The sequence below is a fragment of the Corvus brachyrhynchos genome, unplaced genomic scaffold (assembly GCF_000691975.1).
Source record: "Corvus brachyrhynchos isolate BGI_N302 unplaced genomic scaffold, ASM69197v1 scaffold105, whole genome shotgun sequence".
NCBI lineage: Eukaryota > Metazoa > Chordata > Aves > Passeriformes > Corvidae > Corvus > Corvus brachyrhynchos.
In genome coordinates, this window is record NW_008238452.1 from 501,843 (window position 1) to 524,701 (window position 22,859).

Sequence of the window (22,859 nt, forward strand, 5' to 3'; positions counted from 1 at the left end):
CATCCCAAATGCACACCCACTGTGCTCCCAAAACAAAAATTATCAGAGACAATAAGGGGGAATTCAGACAGAGGAAAGGAGAGAAGGGTAAAACAGAGCTTGCATTATTTGCAGAAGATTCAAAAAACTTTCTGCGGAGAACATCACTGAGCTCATTGCATGGCTGGGCATCCAGCCAAGGAGAATCCAAATCTCTGAGAGTTCACTGACGATAGAAAAACAAGCAAAAAATAGGGGATGAGGAAATTGTCATAGGAATACAAATTTTGGAGTTTTTTCTTGATGTCTAGTGTCTTTTTTTTTTTTTTCTCCCCAGCCAGCAAGCAGGTTGCCTCTATTTCTGAAGCCGTGGTGGAAAAGCATAGAAAGCACAACCATAGCACAACATTTCTTTGACTGATATTCTCTCTCATATCATGAGAAATCAGTTTTTTTCAATGAAAAATGCCTCAAACTCTTCATAAGCTTATGGTTATGGAAATGGGGCCACAAGAGAACAATTTGGACTGAAAATGATGAGAAATTTGTCAGGAAGCACAGATAAATCTTACTGCTGCTGAAGATGCACTTGATATTATCAGTCTTGTAACATCTGTGCTTGTTTTATGTTGAAAGAAGCTCTTTCCCTCTCATTTTGCAATGTGTTTAATTATTATAGTGAATATTAACTTAGTGTGTTCACTGTCTTCTCTTATGGCTTTTTTTTTCTTGCAATTTCATCTGATTACTGCTGCTTGAGTTCTGCTTCCCATGATGCCTGATCCTTATTAGCTGTCAATGTTTATTTCTAGAGTAAAACTGTCAATGTATTTTATTTACAAGTTTTGACCTTACTTAATAAGTAGTGCCAAGTAAAAATGTATTTTTTATGGGAGAGGTAATCAACAATGACAACATGGCTGAGATTTTTTTCTTTTCCTAAATCGATATCTTCTTTCTATTGGCCTACTTATGAAAAGGATTAATGTCTGCTTATGAGCCTACTCTACATAATAATATTTTTCAGTACCATAAGCCACATAAAATTCCAAATATAACTGTACCACCAAATAACAAAGGAAAACAACCCTCCTTTCACAGAAGTTCATATGAGACTTCTGATGAATCTATATTACATTTATTTATAGAAAAAAACCCAAACAACTGCACACCCTCCCTGTCCCTTTAACTAACCAAAATCTCTAGCCTTCTATGTGCAAAAACAGCAAATCGGATTATTAGAAGAGTACCTGTTATGGTTTCTTTGATAAATATCAATTCTTATTTTAGCAATATATTAATACAGAACATATTTATTGTTCTCATGCTAAGGATTTGTTTGAATGCAACTAGACTTTTGATAAAAATTTTAGGTTTTTCAGGAAAATAAACCAGAAAAAGCTTGTGAAAAAGCTGTCTTTACAGTAATGGAAACCACCATTGTATGCACAGCAAAAATCCATTTTTCTCCATATGTTTTACAAAGAAATCTTTGTTTGAATTTACTGTAGAGAATCTTGTTTCTAAAGTAAAGACCACACCAGCTATATTTATGTAATTCTTGGCTATTATTTGTTTTTTAGTGTGAGTTACTTCAAAGGATTTTTTCTCATTGATTTTTGTCATGTACAAAATAATATTTACATTGATAAGAATGGTGAAATATTCAACAACCAATTTTTAAAAGCATTTAGAAAAATATTGTCATGCTTTCATGAGATCAGTGAGGTGACAAAAAGGTAAGGCCTACCTAGGCCTTCCAAATGGCTAAAGCTTTGGTAAGTTTCCCTCTCCCTCCTTTAAATCACTGAATTTATGGATGGACATGAGTGCTGACGTTTCTAAGGGGTGTGAGGAAAAATTGCCTTCGCAGGCATTTGTGGCATATCTGTGAAAACTGTGTTTCTGCCTATGCTTTCTTGCAAAAGAGGTGCTGGTAAGGGGCAGAGGTAAATGACTTTTAGACCAGACCTTGACAAGAATGCAGGATTCTGGCAAATTTGGTTGGAGTATGCTGTGTGTTAATAACAAAAAGCAATTTTCTCTGTCATTCTTACAGTTTTTATTTAATAATATTTTATGCAGAACTTTAGTCTTTCTTTACATCATTGCAAAGGTTAATGGCAAAGGAAAGGACATTAAAATGGGGAAAAATTAAAATGGGGAAAAATAAAAATGATAGAAGAACAAATCTCTTAAAATTAAGTAGAAAATGTAGTAGTAACTATAAGAAAAAGAGGTGTCAAGAGACCTTTTTTGTCCCCAAAAAACCTTTCCATTGATGCTATCACACCTTACTGTGCATAGGAGTGAAGAGTAACAGAAAATATTCCTTGAATTGTTTTCTTATTTTTAAAGCCCTTTCTGTTTTTCTGTCATTTCTAAGTAACAACTGCTTACAAGGAACATTTCTCAGCCACAGATATCAAGGTACTTAAAATAGACATTAGTTTTTCCTTTCTATATATGAGGAACCTGAGAAGAAGGTAAGTAACAATTCTCTCCTAAAGTGACCCGTAGAGTCAGTGCTGGAATCAAGAAGACAATCAGCCATGTCAGCTAGGAAACATATATTTCTATTGAAAAAAAGCCCTGGGGAAATTGGATTGGAAGGTAGCCAATTTTTGCCAGTTTTCCGTAGAAAATGAAGGGGGCTAGAATACAGAAAATCAAATATCTTCTGAAGGTATGGACAGGAATCACCTTTTCTTTCTGAATTTGTAAAGCATCCAGCTCAGCAGAGTCTTGCTCCACCTTCACAATCCTTTGCTGTGATGGGGACATTTGAGGACCCCTTCCAGTGTCACTGTCTCCAACTCCAGTTGTGTCATTTTGACAGGTTCAACTCATTGGCTTACTCTAATTTTCAAGGAATTGTGCATTTAATAGATGAACTTTGGAAAACCCTGACTGCCATGAAAAGTTAAGTAGGTTTTTAAGAGACTGGTGGATGGCTGCCAAAATATTTGGCATCTATGAGAGTTTTAAATTTTTGTTTGATGTGTCTTTCGTGGATGACAAGGAGTAGTATTGGTTGACTTGGATCCAGCAAAACTTTAAAATTAGAGTAATTGATTTGCTTCAATAATAATCAAAGTTAATGTCTTTTTAAAAAGTTCTTGAGTGCTCAGGATGTCCCCTGTTTTGTGATGAGTGAATGCTTCCCAAACATTTGTGTGATGAAGACTGTCAGTGTAGGAAGGTAGATAGGCTGATTAGAGATTTGAACTAGGAAAGGAAGGATCCCTGAGAATTGAGGGATGACATCTGAAAACTCATCTATCCATGGTATAGAGGACCAGTACAACATTTGCCATGACAGAAAAAATTTGCTCTGTCCTTCAGTTCTAATGGAGTTTGGTTAAAACTCGAGTATCAGCTAAGTGGCTGCCTGCAAATGCATAATTTATGGAGGGTAAAAGATCTATGTATTTAATTGAATTCATGTTGCAAGGCTCTTGCCATGCAACCAATAATTCTTCATAAACCCACTACAACTTTCTTCTCTAGAAAGTTATTGCTTCCTCTCCTGTTCAAAGAATGCCCAGTGCATCCTGAAGCACATTTTTCAGCTGTTCAGGCTGACCTCTCTACATTTTGGGGTGCAGAAGCTGAGGAAGGAAAGGAGGATGGCACTTCCTGGGGGTACTCTAAGGAAGCATAGAGAAAAGAGGAGGAAAACTGTAGGCTCAGCACCAGCCATGACTGGGTGTTTTTGGAGCACGGCCTAATGTGCTAGCTTGACCCATTGTTGTTTCACGATACAATATCTTCAGCTGAAGGATAAAGAAAGATATTTTAGAAAGGCTCCCTCTGGGGACCGGGAAGGTTTTTAGACCAGCTCAGCCTTTGGTTACTTCTTTAGGATGGCCGTGGGACAAAGGGAAGCCAGTCCCTATTCAGACCTCATGGGAATGTCCTGAGGAGGACTCGAGTACCTGGGCTAAGTAGCGTCACTCAAACGAGCTGGAGTTGGATACCTCCTTGCATACCTCATGATTACCTGCTACTGAGAAGCTGGTGTGGATCAACCTCTGCCTATAATCCAGCAAGATCGCATCTTTGTTCTCTGGGTGAATAGAGCATCTGCAACACCAAGGCATTGTGTGCTGTAGTTAGGTAATCATATTCATGATTCTCTTTTTTTGTTATTATCTTCTAGTCTGGTATTAGATCTGTAAAGAAAAATGGGGAACAGTTCATCATCTATGTGATTTTTCCTCTTCATTTCCCCTTTAATTCCCCCCCTTCTTTGAGGGTATTATGTATTTAATCTTAGAGCCCATAAAAACTTCTTTTAATGCTGAATCATTTCCAGTAATTTAAGAATTTACTTTAAGTAGCACCATTTATAATGAAGGAGAATATATAATGCACTTAGTGAAAAAACTCCCAGTGGGTCCTTGAACAAGTTCCCTGTTTATTTTTTGTCCTGAATTTAAGTCTCTAAAAACTCTGAAATCAGTCTCCTATACCTAAGCAGGTAAGGAAGCACATTTCATTCCCTTCTGTATAATTAGTTTACAGATGTGCAGATTTGAAAACCTGAAAACGCCTAGACTCTAAAACACAGGCCATTAAAATTTCACAAAGCTATTGGTGCATGGAGGTTGTACTTAGGTGGAAGGGTACACATAGAGCTACAAAGCCATCAAATAATGTAAAATTCCCTGATGGCTTGGTCCTTACTGACTAGATATTCATTGACATATTCCAAGGCTGAAACTTGTTCATTTTACTTTGCAGCCACAAAGCCTTGCAATATTTAAAAAATACTTGAAAATATGTCAATATGCTTTACCCTGAAATATGTATTACACTTCTGGCAGCCTTTTATATCGAAAATTTAACTCCTGAGTTGGTGGGTTTTATTATCTTCGTGACTAATTTTTACAAGTGGATTGCTCTTAAGTGGGCTGGCCTACATTTTTTTTCACAATCAAAGTAAAAAATTACACAGGGTGTTTTGAATGTGCCCAAAGATCTCCCCATTACTTTTCAGTCTAGAACCATGAACACTTGCTGTAGGCATCAGACATTTGGCTATTGCCCATTGAAGGTGAAAGCAAACATAGTGTATGTTTGTTTTGTTACAGACTTCAAATCCTTGAAAACCTAGAAAAGGATGATGGTAACTTTGAATTGGTAATAGAAACTTATTATTCTTAGATATTTAGCCAAACACATCACAACAGACCATTCAATTATCCAAAACAGAATTTTATTAAAGGTTCAGAAATTTAGCAAGCTTGATATGTCGTCACTCTTTTTAAGACAAATCTTGAGTTCTATACACACAAGTGTACAAAAAAGGTCTTTAGAGAAACACAGCTTTTTATTTAGAGGAAAACCACACCTATTATGTATTCCAAGTTCCATTCTGAAAGGAACAGTACCATTCCCAGCCCTAGATAGCATCAGCAATCTCAACACATGTTTTAATAAGGATAACTTCCTATTTTCAATTGCACCAGAAGATGGCAATAGTAATTTCTACCAATCAATAGCAATAATAATTTCACTGAAATCAGTGAGAGTTCATGAGGAAGGGGGCTTCCAAGATGGTTTCATACTCTTTAGGTCAACTTGCATTTCTACTTTTCAACTTCAGTCAAAATTTGAGATGTAGAGAGTTAAAATTATGGGTTAAATACAGCTATTCAAGACAATTTGGATTTATTCTGTTTTTAAAAGCACAGTGAAACAGAATATTTGGAAACTGGAGTACTTAAATCAGTATTAACTTCAGTATGCTCTGCTTCCATCACTGGTGTGTCAACTTGTTGCAACCTGCCCCTGAAGGCGAGGGTAACGAAGGTTCTTGTTAATAGATCCCTCGGGGCTGAATAGAGCGAAGTAACACAGACTGACCCTTGTCTATACATATACGTAGGGTTTATATCAGAGCAATTTGATTGCAATGGAAGGCAGATATGCAGACATTTTCGTTGTTACCTATAGAAATGAAACAATATAAAAGTATAAAGATACTGCTTAAGAAAATACATAATGAAAAGAAAAAGGAAGGGTGTAAGGACTTAAAGAATACAGTCAACTTCTCAAAAGAAGGAACTTCCCATAAGATAAGCAACCACAACAGGAATTTGATATAAGCACAGACGGCAGAGCAGGAAGGAACTAATTCCAGGCTTAACAGAAGTGGAGGTTTAGTTAGCATCCAGACAAAAATTCCCACCATGGCAAACTGTGGAAAATGAAGCAATATGCTTATACACATACCTTCTCAAGTTATCTGTGCCCCGTGGATACCTGGAACTTGGACTGTGTAAGGACATACTCCAGGACCCCCACCACTGAGAAGGCCAGGGTGGGATGCCATAGGAATCCACATGGTGGTGATATCTTTTGACTAATTTCTGCTTCTCTCCCTCTCACTCTGTCTTACTCTCTTTCTCTCCCTCCTCCCTTCCTACTTTTTTCTATCTCTCTACCTCACATTTTAGTAATAAAATAAGTTAAAATTAAATAAAATCTGTAATATTTACTTTGGCATATGGTCTAATTTGTTCATTAGTTTGGGCAGAAACACCTCTTATAATTGAATCACAACAGGATCCAGCAACAAGACTTGATTATTGAAATTTACCTGTTCATTTGTTGAGTTGATTGTCACAACCTTGATCTCTCTGGGGGTGACAGAAGCCCATGAAACACCAAGTTCAATGGGTTAATTTACATTCAGGTTCAGGTGGGAATGTCCAGGTACCTCCCCTGGCAGGGTAGGTTTTTTACGCTGTCTTTTGCAACACTGTGGATTATGTGCAGTGCTCTGGGGAAAGCCCCAAAAGTGAGCCTAAAGGTGTTTCAGGGGTCTTTGATGGTTTATGACCCTTTCTAAGACATGACTGCTGTTTCTCACATCAGTGTGCCCCATCAGAAGGCATGACAACCTTCAGGCCTACTATGAATGGTCTGATACCTTGCCTGGAGGGGAGTTTTATACCTGAGCCAGCTGTGTAAGAGAGGATATTGGCATGATGAAAAGCAGGATCCCACATCCTCAGGACATATTTATTATCAGTCTTGTCCCTTATCTGGCTCAAGGCCCATCTTATTGTTAAACAAAGGTCAGTTTATCATGGTCACCACACATCAAAAACTCATCCTCCTCTTTGGTTGGTGGTGCAAACCCGGCCTCAGCAAGGCAGCCTGATGATTTTGCAAACTGTTGATTGTTTTGAGTCATTAACCTTCAGCATTTCAGTCTCTCACACAACTGTCTCTCCTTGCTTTTATTTTATTCTTCTTTATTTTGAGGACAGTCATATAACCAAAGTCTACTTCAAGACAAATGTGAAAATCCACCTGACACACTGCAGATTTTAGAACATGCGAAACCACAGCAAATTTCAATCATTTTATTAGTCGATGTAAGAGCATGTGAAAGATCATCTTGACATTTCAAAAATTGTTCATAAATTCTACTGCATAAGTTGTGATTTCTGACCTAGCCCTTGCTAGTTCTTAGTTTACTGTTCTGTGTCCTGTAATGACTCACAGTCCTGATACACGGGAAGGAAATTGTTCCTATACTTCCCTAAGGTGCAATTACTGTGATTATTGTTGGCTTGCTGAACAGCAGCATCACTGAAATTTTTGGTTTTGCTGATAATTTCTTAATCTGGCATCCTGAGCAATCCTAAAGTGCTGAGCACATCTTTTAACAATATATAAATATTAATTTAATCAAAACCATAACTCAGGGTGTCTTTCAACATTGAAAAAGTGCTTGGCAGCAATATTGGGTTAAAATATTTCATCCCCATGATTATTCCTGCCTAAAGCAATACTATGAAGAGAACTGATCTGGGATGCAACTAAACTATTCCCCTCTTAAGGAAAAAAATGGCATGTGTTGTTTGATGGCTGGACACTGCCAACACATTACCCGCTGTGGTTGAGGGCTGCCCACAGAGGTGGTTGTTTCTCACATGTAGGAACAAGAACTGTGCAACATAATCTTCTAAAGCCCAGATAATATAAATAGAAATGAGTTGTCTGTTTCTGCAGGCTTGTGGCTCTGTCTGCACCAGGGCAGCTCACGCTGAGCTCCATCACTATTGTTCTGATGCCTCTTTGCATCCATGTTGACCCCCTCAAGTCCAAAAGGCATTGCAGCTGGTGAATTAAGGCACTGATCTGCATTAAGGCACCAGTCTTGATTGTCCACATTTATTTTCTGTTATGGAGTGGTCAGTAATGAAACAAGGTTTTGTGCACCATATTTCAGGCAGGTACAAGTGGATATGCCTTCGCTAAAAGCTGATTTGTGTCGTGTGAGCACAGCCAAGGGCACGGTAAACCCATGCTACCAAGCACAGCTGAGAGGCAGAGCACAGATGTCTGAATTTGGTGCCTTAAGATGTTTCTGGTCAGCTGACAATGTGTCTGGGGCCTCTCCACATCTGCCCAGATCTGTGCTTGCAACAACACCATCATTCAGGTAGTCAGCACAGCATGTAGGGCACAGGGTCATTTGATAAAAAACCCAGACAATCAGCTGACTAAAGTCAGCCATTAATTTTAAAATTTAATTGAAATTACTTACAGATGTTTTAGGGTAGACTTTTTCTCAATTATTTAACTGGTGCTATAGATCATGTTACTGAGAAGCACCACTTTAATCTGGGCTGTGTATGAATGGCCAGTTTCTTTGCACCAACACTTCCCTAAGCATGCCTGTAAATTAGGCATTCAAATATTTAAGATCACAGCAGACTGTAAAATAAAGATGTTTTAGACTGTACTGTATCTTTCCACAGGGACTTCACATAATCAAAGTAAAAGTGCTGGCCCAACAATTTGACTTAAGATTTGGGAAGGGAGAGAGAGAGTAGAGCTATTGGTGTCAGCAGGGGGTTCATAATCTGAATAAACTTTCAAATGGAAACGGTATGGAAAAGCTCTGTACCTTAAGGGCAGAACAGCTTTATTGTATGAAGTAGTTTATTTGGTCTGTTATGGCTTTCTCTGCAGAACAAAATTACCAGTGTCTGCTGGCTAAATGGAAAACACTTGGATCATAAAAATATCAAATGAATCTCTTTGGCAACCACTAAAAAACTACACATATTTATGTAACTGTTATTTTTTTTCCCTGTTATATACTGTCTGGAAATATAGCCTGAAGCTTCCTTAGATCTCTTGGAAAGAACTAGCATTCAGATCCTTGCTGCACAAATACATTACTTAGTACAGATTAATTTTTATTAAGTTCTTTGAAGGTTTTTATTCGCTCCTTCATAATGACTTTTGTATTAGAAGAGCTCTACTTATTCATAGCAAGCACAGATGTTGACAGGAAAGCCCTAACATCTGCTTTCTAGTGGCCATCAAGCTTTAGTGAATCAGTAAATATGGAACAGATTGTGAATTTGTTTTGAATGCTTTAAAGTGGGAGTATTTAATACCTGCCTCAGAGCTTTTGGGTCCCAGAGAAAAAGTGAGCTGCTAACGAATTTCTGATTGTTCAGAAGGCTTAAAAGGCAGCACAACACAGCCTGAAAATTTGGGATTTCCCAACTTCTTAAAATGAAACTTTGTATAGTTTTATATAGAGGAAAAAGCCAACTAAAGTATAACTCTTGAGAAGTATTTCTGCTAACAGAGTCAGAGGAAGCCTTTTCTACAAGGTGATAGATGTGTATCTTTCTTGCATAGGTCATGTGTCCTCAGAAGAAACCAAATCTTTGCTGCAATTTATCTTTAATCTTTTTTGCTTAGTACTATTGTTTCCCAACAGATACAAAACTGTTATGTGACTTACAGATATGATCTCGCCTTTTGTCTAGACAAAATAATAAGCCAAACACAGCAGAATCATGTTAGACACCCACTGATTTTATTAAGGTCAGTGAAAATATGGCTCTAAATTTAAGAGAAACTAGTTTGTTGGGTTTTTTTTTCTCCACAGACTTGTTTCATTTGATTTAAAAGCTCTAAATGATTAATATATCTGCTAAAAATAATTTTCTAGGTTTTATTTTTACCAGATTTTCTAGCCACTTGGAGTCCTTTCCATAGAAATTGTTTCAGTGGTTGCAAGTAATCCTGTTTTTTATCTGATGCTCTTTCTATAACCCTTTGCTTCTCCACAAGAATTTGCTCTTTCACTACAGGCATTTGTTCAAAGCCGTAAATTTTATATTTAGAAGATATGTGCTAGAAAGATCTCGACAGATAGGACATCTACTTTAATTTTGGAATATGGGAAATATTTATCCTTAGAGAAGAAAGAAGACAGGAGTGTCAAACTTTCAATGACTTGAAATCCCAGTTCTACGTGAAGATATTCACTGGTGCTTACACAACTTCACATGGGCCACTTAGGAAAGTTGTTTGCAATGTGATGTCAAATTCTGGAGTAATACTTTTGATCAAGTGCCAAGTAACTTTTAGAAATGGCATCTCAGCATCTGTGTCTTTCTACAGTTAATCTGTATTGTTCAATTCTTCTGCACGTTAGTGTTATTTTTACCAAGTAACTACGTACTTTTGATCTCCAAGATTGCTTATTTTGCTATGAAGCTTAGGAGAAAACTTCTCATTTGTGTGGATCAAGAAGATGATGTTTAAGAAGCCAGGCAGAACCTGGCTTCATATACCCTAATAATATTATAGTAACTCATAAAATTTACGAGGACTCTGATGCTTTTGCCTTTTTCATTGAAAAACTTTGAGGACTTGGCATTTTAATTTTTTGTTTGAGAGTGCAGTTGGGGAGGGCTTCTGGGAGGATTAGTGAGCTGGAGATCAAAAGTGTGTTCTGTCACTTAAAATGGAGCCATGTACTGCATCTGAAAGGCAATCAAACCCGCTCTATCTGGCGTCCTCTGAAAGACAGAGGATTCCTTCAGAGCTGTGCCTCTTTAGAGACAAAATGCATTCTCCCTGGCTCTTGCATGCTTTGTTCTGGCTTTTGTGATCTTCATTCTCTGTGTTCTCTAAAAAATATCTCTATTTCTGTGATTTAAAGATCAAACTACATTCTCTGATGTAGCTGGAGCTTGATCCCCTAACTGCTTTGAAAACTTGGATTAAGGCTTTCAGCTGGTGTAAGAATGTGACTGGATGCCAGCGGAAGTTTTTCAGCATAAGCTTCATTTTCTACTCAACCCAAAGCCCTGGAAAAAGGAAGTCAGTCACGTAGTTACCATCAGGATCTGTAACTCTGAGTTTTGGACTTATTCAACAATTAAAAAAAATAGAGCATAAGATTACCTAGTCATGTGACAGTTTAGCTATGCCTTCATCCAGGAGGAACACATTTCTAAGAAGGTATAGGTGGTGAAAGGTATTTTTGGAAAACATTGCCATTCAAAGTGTAACTTTGAATCACTTTAAGTGGCAGATTTTGCTGGTACTGGAGGAAAACATGGCTATCTTTCTGAAGTTTTTCTGCTATCTAGCATGACTTTGGTCTTTTCTCATTTCTGTGAGTGTTGTTTGTTCCTTCCTTCACAAGCTAAGAGGTCTTCTGATGTGAAGAAGGTTTAATGATTGTTTTACCTGAAAATAAATGGTATATAGCAAGCAGTATGTTACTGGAACACTGCTGACAGCTAAACCAGCCTGTCTCGTGTCCTTTTCTCTACCACAGGCCCACAAAGAAGAGAATGAATAATGTAATAACTCTCTGGTTTGAAGCTTCTGATTTTCTTTTTTGCTTTTGATGCAAATTTTGCTAACCAAGATTGTGTTTCTCTAATAATCTATAGCATTTCTATGTACAAAGACTCAAAACCATGTTTTTATTTGTAACTTACACAATTGTAGTTCAGTTTCATTAGCAAAACCCGCCTACCTCTAGAAAAAGAGCTTCATCTTTGGACTTGAATGTAAATGTGATATCCAGAGATATTATTTCACATTATTATATTATTTACTTCTGTGCACAAAAATAATTCCAATAGTTTAAAATACAGCAATATCAGTGCAGTTCAGCTTAATTTTCTCTTCACTCCCACCCCTTTTCCTATTTGAAAACTAGAGAGGTATAAAGTGGGGCAATTGTATTTTGTAGAAAATTGCCTTGCTGATTCCATATTTACAGCCTTTATTAACCTGACAGGGAAGAGTGGAATAGCCAGCAAATCAAGGACAGGGTTGAAAATGTCAAAGTTGTGGAGCATAATACCATAATTAGCAAAGTACAGCAGGCATTATTAAAAGTTCGATAGTTCTCTCTTATGACAAGTACAGTAATGAGAACAGAAAATACACAAAATTAATTTATTTTTGTGCCAAAAATAATAATGAGGTGAGATGATTACATCCAATTTGCAATCTCAAACTTGTCATTTCCCAATGGACTGGACCAGTAATTTTAGTAGCTTAATTAAATCAGCAGTAATAATAATTCCTCCTCCTTCCCCCCATGTGCTCAGAAGAGGGAAAATTTAGTGGCAAGGCAAGAGTATTTCCACAATAAAAGTTGTCTGTAGGTTTGCACTCAAAACAGGGATTAAGTGGTTTATTATACACTTTTATGTATGCTCTTGAACACTGTTGTTTCAGAACTTGTGAGTTAATATTTGGAAGAGACCTCGAGAATTGTTAAAAACCATCCTGAAGGTGAATTACTTATGTTGCACGGGAAAATTTTATAACTTACTTGTTTCTATAAAAACTATACACATGTTTTATTTTCCTAGAATGATAGTAAAACAGTTTTCCTGTATGTAAATATTTGAGGATGTGATCAAATAATACTGTCTGGCCTTAACATCTCTTCATATTGTAAACTTCTTGGTGCAGCATAATTGAAAGGTTAATAAAGCGACTGGCATCCACTTAAAAATCGTGTTTAACAGCACTACACAAGCCTCCAGAAATTAGGATTTTGATTAGTCTCTTAGTAGGACCCATATTTGGTTACATTTCTACCCTGGCATATCCTGTAAAACTGAAGTGTCTATTTTATGCCACCAATAACCATTAATTACAAATTAGGCCATCTCAGTGCTTTAGGCTTAGTATTCAGTGGTATTTTCTCAAAAGAAGGACACAGGAAATTGAGGGTTTATCCAGCTTTCTTATCAAATCTTTTAAAATGGCTACAGCAAATTCATCTTTCTTGATACTCTCTTTATTTATCTGCAACCTTTTTCCTCTTTCTCAGAAACAAGGGCTGCAAGAGAAGACAATTTAACTCTATCTCAGATTTTCTGGAACCTGTATGAAGCTTATGTTCCTTAGAAGTTTACTCTGTTAGCATCACCCCCATTTGATTGTTGCTCATCAATTTAATAAATTTTTTTCACTAAGATCCGCCAATTAGCATCAGCTTCCAAGTATAAAACCTAATTTGCAAAGCCTCTTAGGTTTTCTCTTAGCCATTCAGGTATCCTAATTATTAGAGAGATACTTATATCTGAGGGTTTTTCTCTTAAATTCAGCACCTCTTAGAAGCCAGCCACAGGGTTAATGGAAACAACCTTAAAAGACTAAAGTGCTCAGTCATGCTGCTCAAGTAGTAGGTGCCAAAAAGTACTTTATCTAATACTATATCATCATCTGCTGTGGATATTTCTAATGAGAATCCTTACCAACTTGTTTCAGTGTTATTAGATGCATAGCAAAAGATCTGGAAGAAAATATATGGACTTATTACTGAGAAAATATGTAAATTACATTAATGCTGATTGAACAGTAATTAATTATGAAGATAGCTCATATATACACAGGTCTAATTTGCTTTCTAAGGTGTTTCTTTTGGAAAAAATGCAAATTTTTTGAAATGGCCAAATGCAATTTTGCAAGGTGGAGGACAAAGATTGTCGGGCACACCTGCAATGTGTGATATGATATCCTGGGAACACCGCTTGGAGAGGGACCTGGGGTCACAATCAGGTAAGAGTCAGCAGTGTGCAAGCTGCCGGAGTTCTGTTGCCTCTATGGGAAGATATGTGAGCCTCGAGTAGAGAATATAAACTAAGAATATAACTACTACAGAAACGGTGAAGGTCGTTCCAGCCAAAATCATTAGAACGTCAAAAGTTGCATCATTGGCATGCAGCTGCCAGAGCCACCCAGCAAAGCAGAGACAAATCAGATCCCTGAGAATTTCCAACTGGTTGTTGTCAGAGACTGAAAATAGTTCTTGCCTCAAGCATTGAAAGTTTCGTTCATGACAAAGAAGCTGCAACCGAATAAGCCTGTCTGAAGACTGGGACTTTTAACCTAAAGTCGAACTGCTGATTAGATAAAGGGAAACCTATTGTTCAATCATCTGACGCTGAGGGAAAGGTATGCATCCACAAAAGGCCAAAGCTGCGCTGAGAATCATCCCCAGCTGAGTTTGGGGTGGGGGGAGAGCACAGCTCACAGAAGCCAGGTTTACACAGACCACCCCAACCGAGGGGGGAGGAGGAGGTTTCAGGTGTGTAGTGTAACCTCTGGTCAGAGGCAGTGAACACCCATCCTCTATTACACAAACCGGCCCGGCTGTGGAACGCCCAACCCCACAGGGCACATCCGCGGGACTTTCCCGTGAGAGAGCTGAGGGGGAGTCATAACCCCCCGAAGTGCTCCCCGGAGGCTTTGCACCCCCGGTGCAGCAGATCCCGAGTCTGCTGTGAGAGACTGCCCGCCTCCCCCAGGGGGACATGCCTGGATATTGCCTTCTTGCTCGACGCCATTGGATTCTATGCTTTTTGGGGGGACCTTCACCACCAAGAAGACCAGCTGGAGAGGATTAACGAATATCATCGGGATCCATGGAGTGGTGGTATTTTCCTTATCCTGTCCCTGTCTCTCTCTTTCTGTCCCCCCCCACCTATTTTTCTACTTCTTTCTTTCTCTCTGTCTCTCATATTTACCATCAAATAAAACCCTTACTATTGTCACTGGCATATGGTCTCCCTTGCACCTTAATTCAGGCAGAAGCATTTCTAAGAACCTAAAAACTGGATCGTAACAGTTGTGCAAGGGAAGACTTCTACAAAAGAAGGGCTCTTCAGCTTTGTGTTTCTTCTTGCGGTTATCCTTCCTTGAAGGCTGAGGGCGAAGGGAAAAAGTTGACAGTGGGTAGCTGCTGATGCTGTGTGTCCTGGGAAAGGCACTGGCAGGGGGCCTCAGGGGCAGGCAAGGTGCACCTGCCCCAGTCATCCCTGCCATAGGGCACCTGTGGCTCCTGTGGTCTGTGAGGAACAACAGGCTGGGGCTTCACCTGGCTTTGGCTGTGACAGTGCTATGGTTTAACCGCAGCTGGCAACAGAGTCCATGTAGCCACTTGCTCACTCCCTCACTGGCCCTGGTGGGATGGAAGAAGAATCATCAAAAAAAGTAAAATTCATGGGTTGAGATAAGAACAATTTAATTGAAACAATGTAAAATATAATAACAATCCAAATAATAGTGATTAATAATAATCAAGTAACTTTGTGTTACTGGCTTTTTAAAACTTTACTCCTAAGAAACTCCCCATGTTCTCCACTGAATGCCTGTGGCTTAGTGTTTCTGCCCTACGTCCCCCTTATCCACATGCAACATCTTTCACTCCTCATGGTGTTGTCACTGCAGGTGTTTTCAATCTCATTTTGTTCTCATTTACATAAGTTTGCTGTCATTTCTCCCCTTTAATTGTTGTTAAAGTGCCTCCTCTTACACTACATATGTTGCACCCAGAGATTTTCATCTGACATGGTACTTGCCATTTGCAAAAGCCCTAGGGTAATTTGTAAATGTTAGCTATATTCTGAATCCTTCTGTGAAATCCAGTGTTTGGTGTTGGAGCTTTACCTTTTAATTTTTTAATAAATTCATGTGAACACATAAATGAATACAACACAGGTCGTGAGAGTACACCAGGACTTTAATGAAAAAATAAGTCAAGCTTTCACTAATCAACTTTCTATTTTCCTGGAAGAAATTGTTTCTGTCAATATTTTTGTTATGACAGGGATGAATTGGAGAGGGAGGCAAAGTCTACTCTAAGCAGACGGTTGTCAAAAATTGCACATTGAAATAAAGAATGTAGAAAGAAATAAGAGGAGAGGTTCCTCCATTTTGTTTTTATGTCATGAATAATGAATAAAAGTTACATTATAGAAAAAATGAAAATGGTAAAAACTAAATAAAGCCAGAAATGAAGAAGAAAAAATGCAAAGTTGCTGAAAAGTATTTTGTAGACAAATTTGTGTGGTTACTCTAAGACCTTTAATAGTCAATGTTGATAGGACTGAAAACAATAGAAACAATTGAAAAAATGAAAACTATACTTGTTGACTGATAATCTCATCTTTGAGATACTGAAAGGAAAATTAATTTTTACAAAAAGAAAATAATGTCCTTGCTTCTGACAAATCAAGTGTGTGTCTTGGATGCAAAGGCAAGCTAAGGTAAAGATAAGTAAACTTATCAGATAAGCTTCTATCAGCCTTGCATCTGATTGTGGGTGAAAATCTAAATGTTCACTCTATCTTTCCTTTCCAGTTAGAGAATTCTTGTTAGTCTACTCCCTGATTCTTGCTGGAAAATCATAGCCTGGAACAGTGTTTTCATACTTAATTAAAGGAGTTTCTAGATAAGAGACATGGACAAACTCTTTGTTTGTAATTAAAAAGTACACAGGTTCAACAGTAAATTGAACTACTGGACAAGGATGTATCTACCAGTCTTTTATAAACAGTGTTTGACTGCTTTTCAATCTTCATCTGTACAAAGATGTATTGTATTTCACCGATCATACGTGGGAGAGCAATTCCTTAATGGAATTTTTTACAGACAGATTAGGAGTATGCAAGTGGCTCTTGGTGTAACTGCAGAATGTGTTTGTGTGTTTAGGTTAGGGGGTTACTTAACCTCACACTGAAGCAGAATTTATTGAACCGACTTACAGAATAAAGAGGGGCTGCAACATGCATCCAGTTATGTGCCTTTGAACTGTGTTAATTTGAGGGTCTTCACTGACTTCGATAATATCTCTCTCTCTATATATATAAAATATATAGTATTATTGTGGGTTTTATACAGTCTATACAAAACACACATAATGTATTGCTACAGTAATGATGATAATTCCAATGTACGAAAACTCAAAAAAAACAGAGGAAAATGAGGGTGTTTTTTTCTTGGGTCATTTATATCCAAATTTCATTTTGAAGAGTAGCATTTCCTCATTCCTTCTGGAAAAAGTGCTTTAAATCCAACGTCTGTTCCCAATTAGTATTTCAATTACTAATGCTTCCTACTTAAAAAGTAGAGAGGCATCACTTTTGTACAGAAAAAAGTATTGCTGTTCTAAACTCAGAGGTTAATTTGAGTGCTGAAAATGTGTACACTACTTTGGCAGTTTAACAGGTACTTTGAGCCCTTGTAAATTGGTTTATACTAGCAAGGATAAAAATTACAAGGGTTACTAATCTTCATGCTGAAATCATTAAGATAATTACCACCAACTGTTTTATTATCCAAGCATATTAAGGGAAATGCAGTTGCCTCTTGGAGCAATGAGTAAAACCTGAGTAGGTATTTACCAGCCTGTGCTTTAAATGACGTGTTGAAAAATACAGACTAAAGCTTGTGCATGTGCCTGACATAACTTTCCCACTGGTAAACTTAAAAAGTATATATATCAAGTGGAATATTCTCTCTGCAAGCAGGTCCATTATTTCTCACAATATAACCACATCAGAACTCCTTTTCTGGTATTTTTTACTAATTATGGTGCTCCTGCTCATTTGGTTTACATCTCTTCCACGCATCAGATAAGGCTATTATGTGCTATTATTTTTTCAAGTCAAAATTCCACACTTTCAAAATCTATTTGTAACACTGTAATTTGAGTCTACTAAAGGAAATGAACAAATCTTGGATGATTCTCTCTTTTAATTAATGCTGCAAGTAGGGTTGTGATTTCCTTCCTTTTGTGTTTAACACTAAAAATATTTCCCATTCTCCCAAAAGGAAAATGCAAGTGCCTCCATGAAGTCTTCTAGGCTGTTGTAAAATTCAGAAAAGGCTCAAAAACTATCCTGAAGGAATGAGTCTGTAGTGCTATACTTTATACCAAATATGTGCCACTACCTTTCCCAGCACAGTTTGACAAAATAGGTTCACAACCACATAGAAATAGTTTCTAGATTCTTTTTACTTTATAACGAATAACAAAAAAAAATTAACCTGAATTTCCCAAAACATATTTTGAAATTTTTTTAAGTACCAAGAAAGCCTTTAGTGAATAAAAGTAGGTATTTGTTTCAGTAATGGGATAAAGTTGTTAATAAGTAATGTTATCTTTCAGTTGTTGTATTCTTCCAATATTTTTATATTAAAAGCCAGGTGGTGATGGGGAAGCTTGTCAGGTAACTTTAGCAATAAAGGCCACAACAACCAGACTAGGCAAAGTAAATATCATGAGGAAATAAATCAGAAAATGAGGCTGAATATGTAACCTGTATATATTTATAAAGTACCTGTTGGGTGTTGGGCCCTTGTAATAAGGGCAAGTATTCTGTGGAGATGCGGATTAGAGGAGGGAGTTAGAGAAGAGTAGTGAAAAAAACAACAATAAAGAAAACTTTAAACTGTTTAGAATAACTGGAAAATGGACGATTTTACTTTTTTGTTCATGTTTTCTGCTTGCAGAGAACTGCTTCCCAAAGCAGAAGGATGTATTGCACAAAATGAAGAGCAAACTTGTTTTTACCGGCCCAGTACGTTTCCTTTCAGGCCCATGCCTCAGATGCTCTTAGCTCCCCACTAGTGAGTCACAAAGATGAAAGGCAAATAATCTGTGGGAAAACAATGAACCAAATAAATACAATAAAAGATATAGTTCCTAGAAGTTTTTGTGGGTTTGGGTGAGTCAAAGCCACACTTGTATACAAGACTCAAATTTCTTCTTTTCCTAGCATGCCCTCAGGTGGCTATCATAGTGATTTCTTCCCAGGGTGGTGTGCTGTTGCTTTACAGCACGTGGGAGAGACCTTTAGATCTGTGGGATTGAATGAGATACGTGCTTCTTTTAATGGGTTGTGTCGAGGTAGAAATACAAAACATATCTCTGTACCTCTCTAACAGCTGAGGCAGTCCAAGTCACTTGCCCACCCATCGGAAAATGAAGGCATCTACCAATACAGTTTTCTTATACTGCAGATGTTTCAATATTATTGTATCATAACCAGACTTTTTAACTTTTTCATCTCCTTTTCCCCACACATTTCCTCTGTATGTCAGAAGAACTCCTTTTTACGGGAAGCCCCACAATCATATTAAAAGCTCCCTCAGCCCATGAAGCTATCAAACCCAGGATGATTATGCCAAAAAAATCTTCTGTACACACTGTCATACCCTTAACTGGTGTAAATTGACTTAGCCTCATTGACTTTAATGGCACTATATTTGCAGAACACTTATGTCAACTCTGAATCTGAACCACTGTATTAAATCCATTACAATGTGAGAAAACTACCCTGGGACCATATTTACACTTTAAATGTTCCTGTGTAAATACACAGGGAAAATATTTCCAGGAAGCTCCCCATTTAACCATTTAAAGAGGTCCAATTACTCTGTATTTCATTAAAATTACCTTCTCAAAGAATTAATGAGAGGAAAATAAACAACCCTTAGGGATCATGTTTTTGATGGGTCTGCCACAGAATCACAGGAGGTCCCTTGAGGTTCTGCCTCATTGAAAAGATTTTTTGTTTGCCTTAGTGAACAGAGTTGAAGCTTTCAGTCTCACCAAAGGAAAAAACAACCTGATGGTCTTACAGATGTATAACATTATGAAGCTCAAACACACAGTAAAAACAATGACTCCCTGGAGTTTTGCAGAGGAATGGGGAAAACAAAGGTTAGTTTTTTGGATGTGACACCTTTCTTGTTTTTGTTTCAGCTTTTTTCATTGTAAGGGATGCGTTCAAGCCTAGTGCATTAGTCTGATGTTGGGAAAGAACATGTAGTTACAGAAATGTCTGACAGATGGGAAGTGCCCGGGGGATCTGAGGTCAGAGGATAACTGATTGCTCATACATTATCTAGTAAAGTAAATAAATAACTGACATTTTAGTGTCTGTAAAATCAGCGAAAAGCCCATAACTTGACTGTTTCAGACAATATATGGATTCCTGAACACAACTGTTCAGAGTATTAAATTATTTTTCTACTAGTAAATAAAATATTGAATGTTGCCTAATTTTAACTATTGCATACAAGTTGGAAACGATAAGAAAATACAAGCAGTATAGATTTTTACACAGCAAATAATACATTAAATTTCTGGAAAGAACAATGGTCCTTTTGAATTACGTGACAATTTGGAAATATGACAATCTCGAAGTTTCTTATTTCTTACACAATGCCTATGAAGCTCAGGCAAAAGTGTTTCACAGGGAAGCACTCTATCCAAAAGGACAACAAAAGAAAATGTATGCTAGCCTGATGATCATTTCCAATCTTAAAAACAATTAAAATCTGTACTGCAAGTCATACCAAACGTTGCAAGAGTTGGGCTATGACTTGGAGTTGCCAAGAGCAGTTCACGACCACAGGTGAAGAATAAAATCTTGACAGAATGCACTTGAATCAAATTGAAAAGTTAGCTCTTTCTGTGCTTTTCTTTCAGCTTTCTTTGGATTTTCTTCTCCTATGGCCCTCTCTGAACATGGGTGACAAGACCTGTGTGTGCAAGTACTCTACATAACATCTGTAAGTGGAAGAAAAGAGAAGGGGGTGGGTTTCACACCAGCCCTTGAGCAGTGCTTTGTCACCCTTGTCAAAGGATGTCAAAAGATGGTATGGGACGTAGTTCCCATTTGGTAGCAAAAGAAGAAAAATCTGAGCTTGCTGCATATGAAAAAATAGCTGCTGCCCTCTTTCTATTTGCAGGCCCAGCCTTTCCTTCAAAAGCTCCTTGCTAGATCTTTCTTTAGTCACGCTAGCACCATTTATTAAATGAGGGGTTGGTGATGCATGGTAAAGTTCTAATATCCTGTTATGGGTTTTATTTTTTCCCACCTAACAACTGATAACCCCCATATGTGGATTTGAGGGAATAACTCAATATTTCAGTCAGAATCCTATCTGGGTTTGCATGCACGGGAAGGACATAACCTTACAGCAACCTGTGAGTTTATACTGATAGTCCATCTTACACTGAGAAGTGTACTGCTGAATATGTTAGTGTCCTCACAACACCACAGAGTAACTAGCATTGTTTGCTTGCTGAAGACCAGTGTCAGAAATCTGTGGCTGGTTTTAGCTCACATCTTCTAGGAAGTCACAGTGCTGAGACAGTGCAATAGCCTGTGTACAACATGAAATATATTCTCTGCTTTCCTCTCATGTCCAAAAATATTTTGCCCTGGAAACTCCTGCTGGAGTGACTCATCTGGTATCAGAGAATACAAGAGTGATTCTGTTGCGATGCCCGGGGGTTTTTTTCTTAAGTGTGTGTCATATGATTTTTGTCCTTGAAATTTGTGGAAAGATTGCTGACCCAGTTCACATCATGCTGGTGTCTAAGTACCCTGTTGTCCATGACTCAGAAGCTGACTTTTCACTGAAGACAAGCCACTAGTAACCCCAGGTTATAATTATTTATGTAATTCTAGTGGCTCATGGGAAAACTGTGTGAATAACAATTTAAATATGTTGTCGAAAAGTTTCTTCATATAAATACAATACTATTGCAGGCTAAATAGCTAGGTAGTGGCATACCAGAATTTATGAAGAAGTTATTCTGCTCCATTTGAAAGCATGGGGCTTTCTTATGCAGCACTTACCACAGACAACTTTAAGGAAAAAGAGTAAAATTTTCATATTCTTCTCCGTTATAATTCCACGTGTCCATTTCAAAGGAAATACAGGCTTTATGCATGCTGTCAAAAGATTTAGCCTGAAAATCTCCAGGCTAAGTATTGAGCTGAAGAATTTTTAAGATATGTTCAACTGCATGTGTAATTATTACTGTACAGTTATAATTCTAGAAAATACAGTGAAAACAATCATACTAATTCCAGATGTAAAAAGTCATCAAGAGAGTAGTTCTATCAATGTCAGTGTGACTTTTCATGTAAAAATGTAAAATTAGGTCTTCAGTCTTTCTTGCCCTTTTTCAGAAGTACATTCAACAAGTTGTTGAAGAACATTCTGGAAAAATAAAATATATTTCAGGGCTAAAATTCAGTGTGAATTGTGTTTCAAGGTGTCTTGCATATATTTTAACAGATGGGTGTGACAACATTGTTAACATGTAGGCTGTAAAATTAAAAATTGGGAGGGGAAAAAAGAAGGGATTTTAACTTTTGACAATTTGTGGTTAATACTATAAGTTACCAAAACATGAGAGCTTTATACTGCCTGTTTCACAAAACAAGCAATTTTTAAAATAATTCTGGAAAATAAGCGCACAAATTTAAAGGTTGATTTAAATATAAAGGTTGATATCTCATCAGCAACAAAATACTTCAGCTTTGTTAAATGTATTACAATGAGAAAATGACACTTTACCCATATTATTTTTTTAAATCCATTAACTCAGCACAAGTTTCTTAAATGATGAAATGATATCTGGGATTTTAACCTATTTGTTTTCTGGACATTATAGTGTACCTTTAATTGTCAAGAATAAGAAGGAAGAGTGAAAGCTGCAGATAATCTAGCTAATTCTGAGCAAATTCCAGCCTGAAGCTGGGATTGTCTTTCAAAGAGGGGGTAGGAACAACAATTAAATGCTGCTTTTACCTTACTAGGCTGATTAGAAGTAATTTGAGTACCTCAAGTGATGTAAAGTTTTAAATCTATTGATTAAATTTGCATCTCTTAGTTTTGAAATGATCATTCATGTGGAGTGTAGCCTAAACTGCAGAATCTTTTTACTACTCAAGTGTTGATTTTTAATATGTCAAATG

The 22,859-nt window shown here is 37.4% G+C and overlaps 1 long non-coding RNA gene across 2 annotated transcripts in view; it reads left to right on the forward strand.

Annotated features, from left to right (window-relative positions):
• The window catches only part of LOC108447329, a 90,120-nt gene that overhangs the window by 65,936 nt on the left and 1,325 nt on the right, over positions 1–22,859 (forward strand). The window contains exons 1-3 of one of the 2 annotated variants that reach the window (XR_001862845.1): positions 14,190–14,728; positions 19,663–19,801; positions 20,573–20,655. This is a non-coding gene — a long non-coding RNA (uncharacterized LOC108447329). Of the gene's footprint in view, positions 1–14,189; positions 14,729–19,662; positions 19,802–20,572; positions 20,656–22,859 lie in introns of those variants that run through there. The other variant, XR_001862846.1, reaches the window with a different exon arrangement.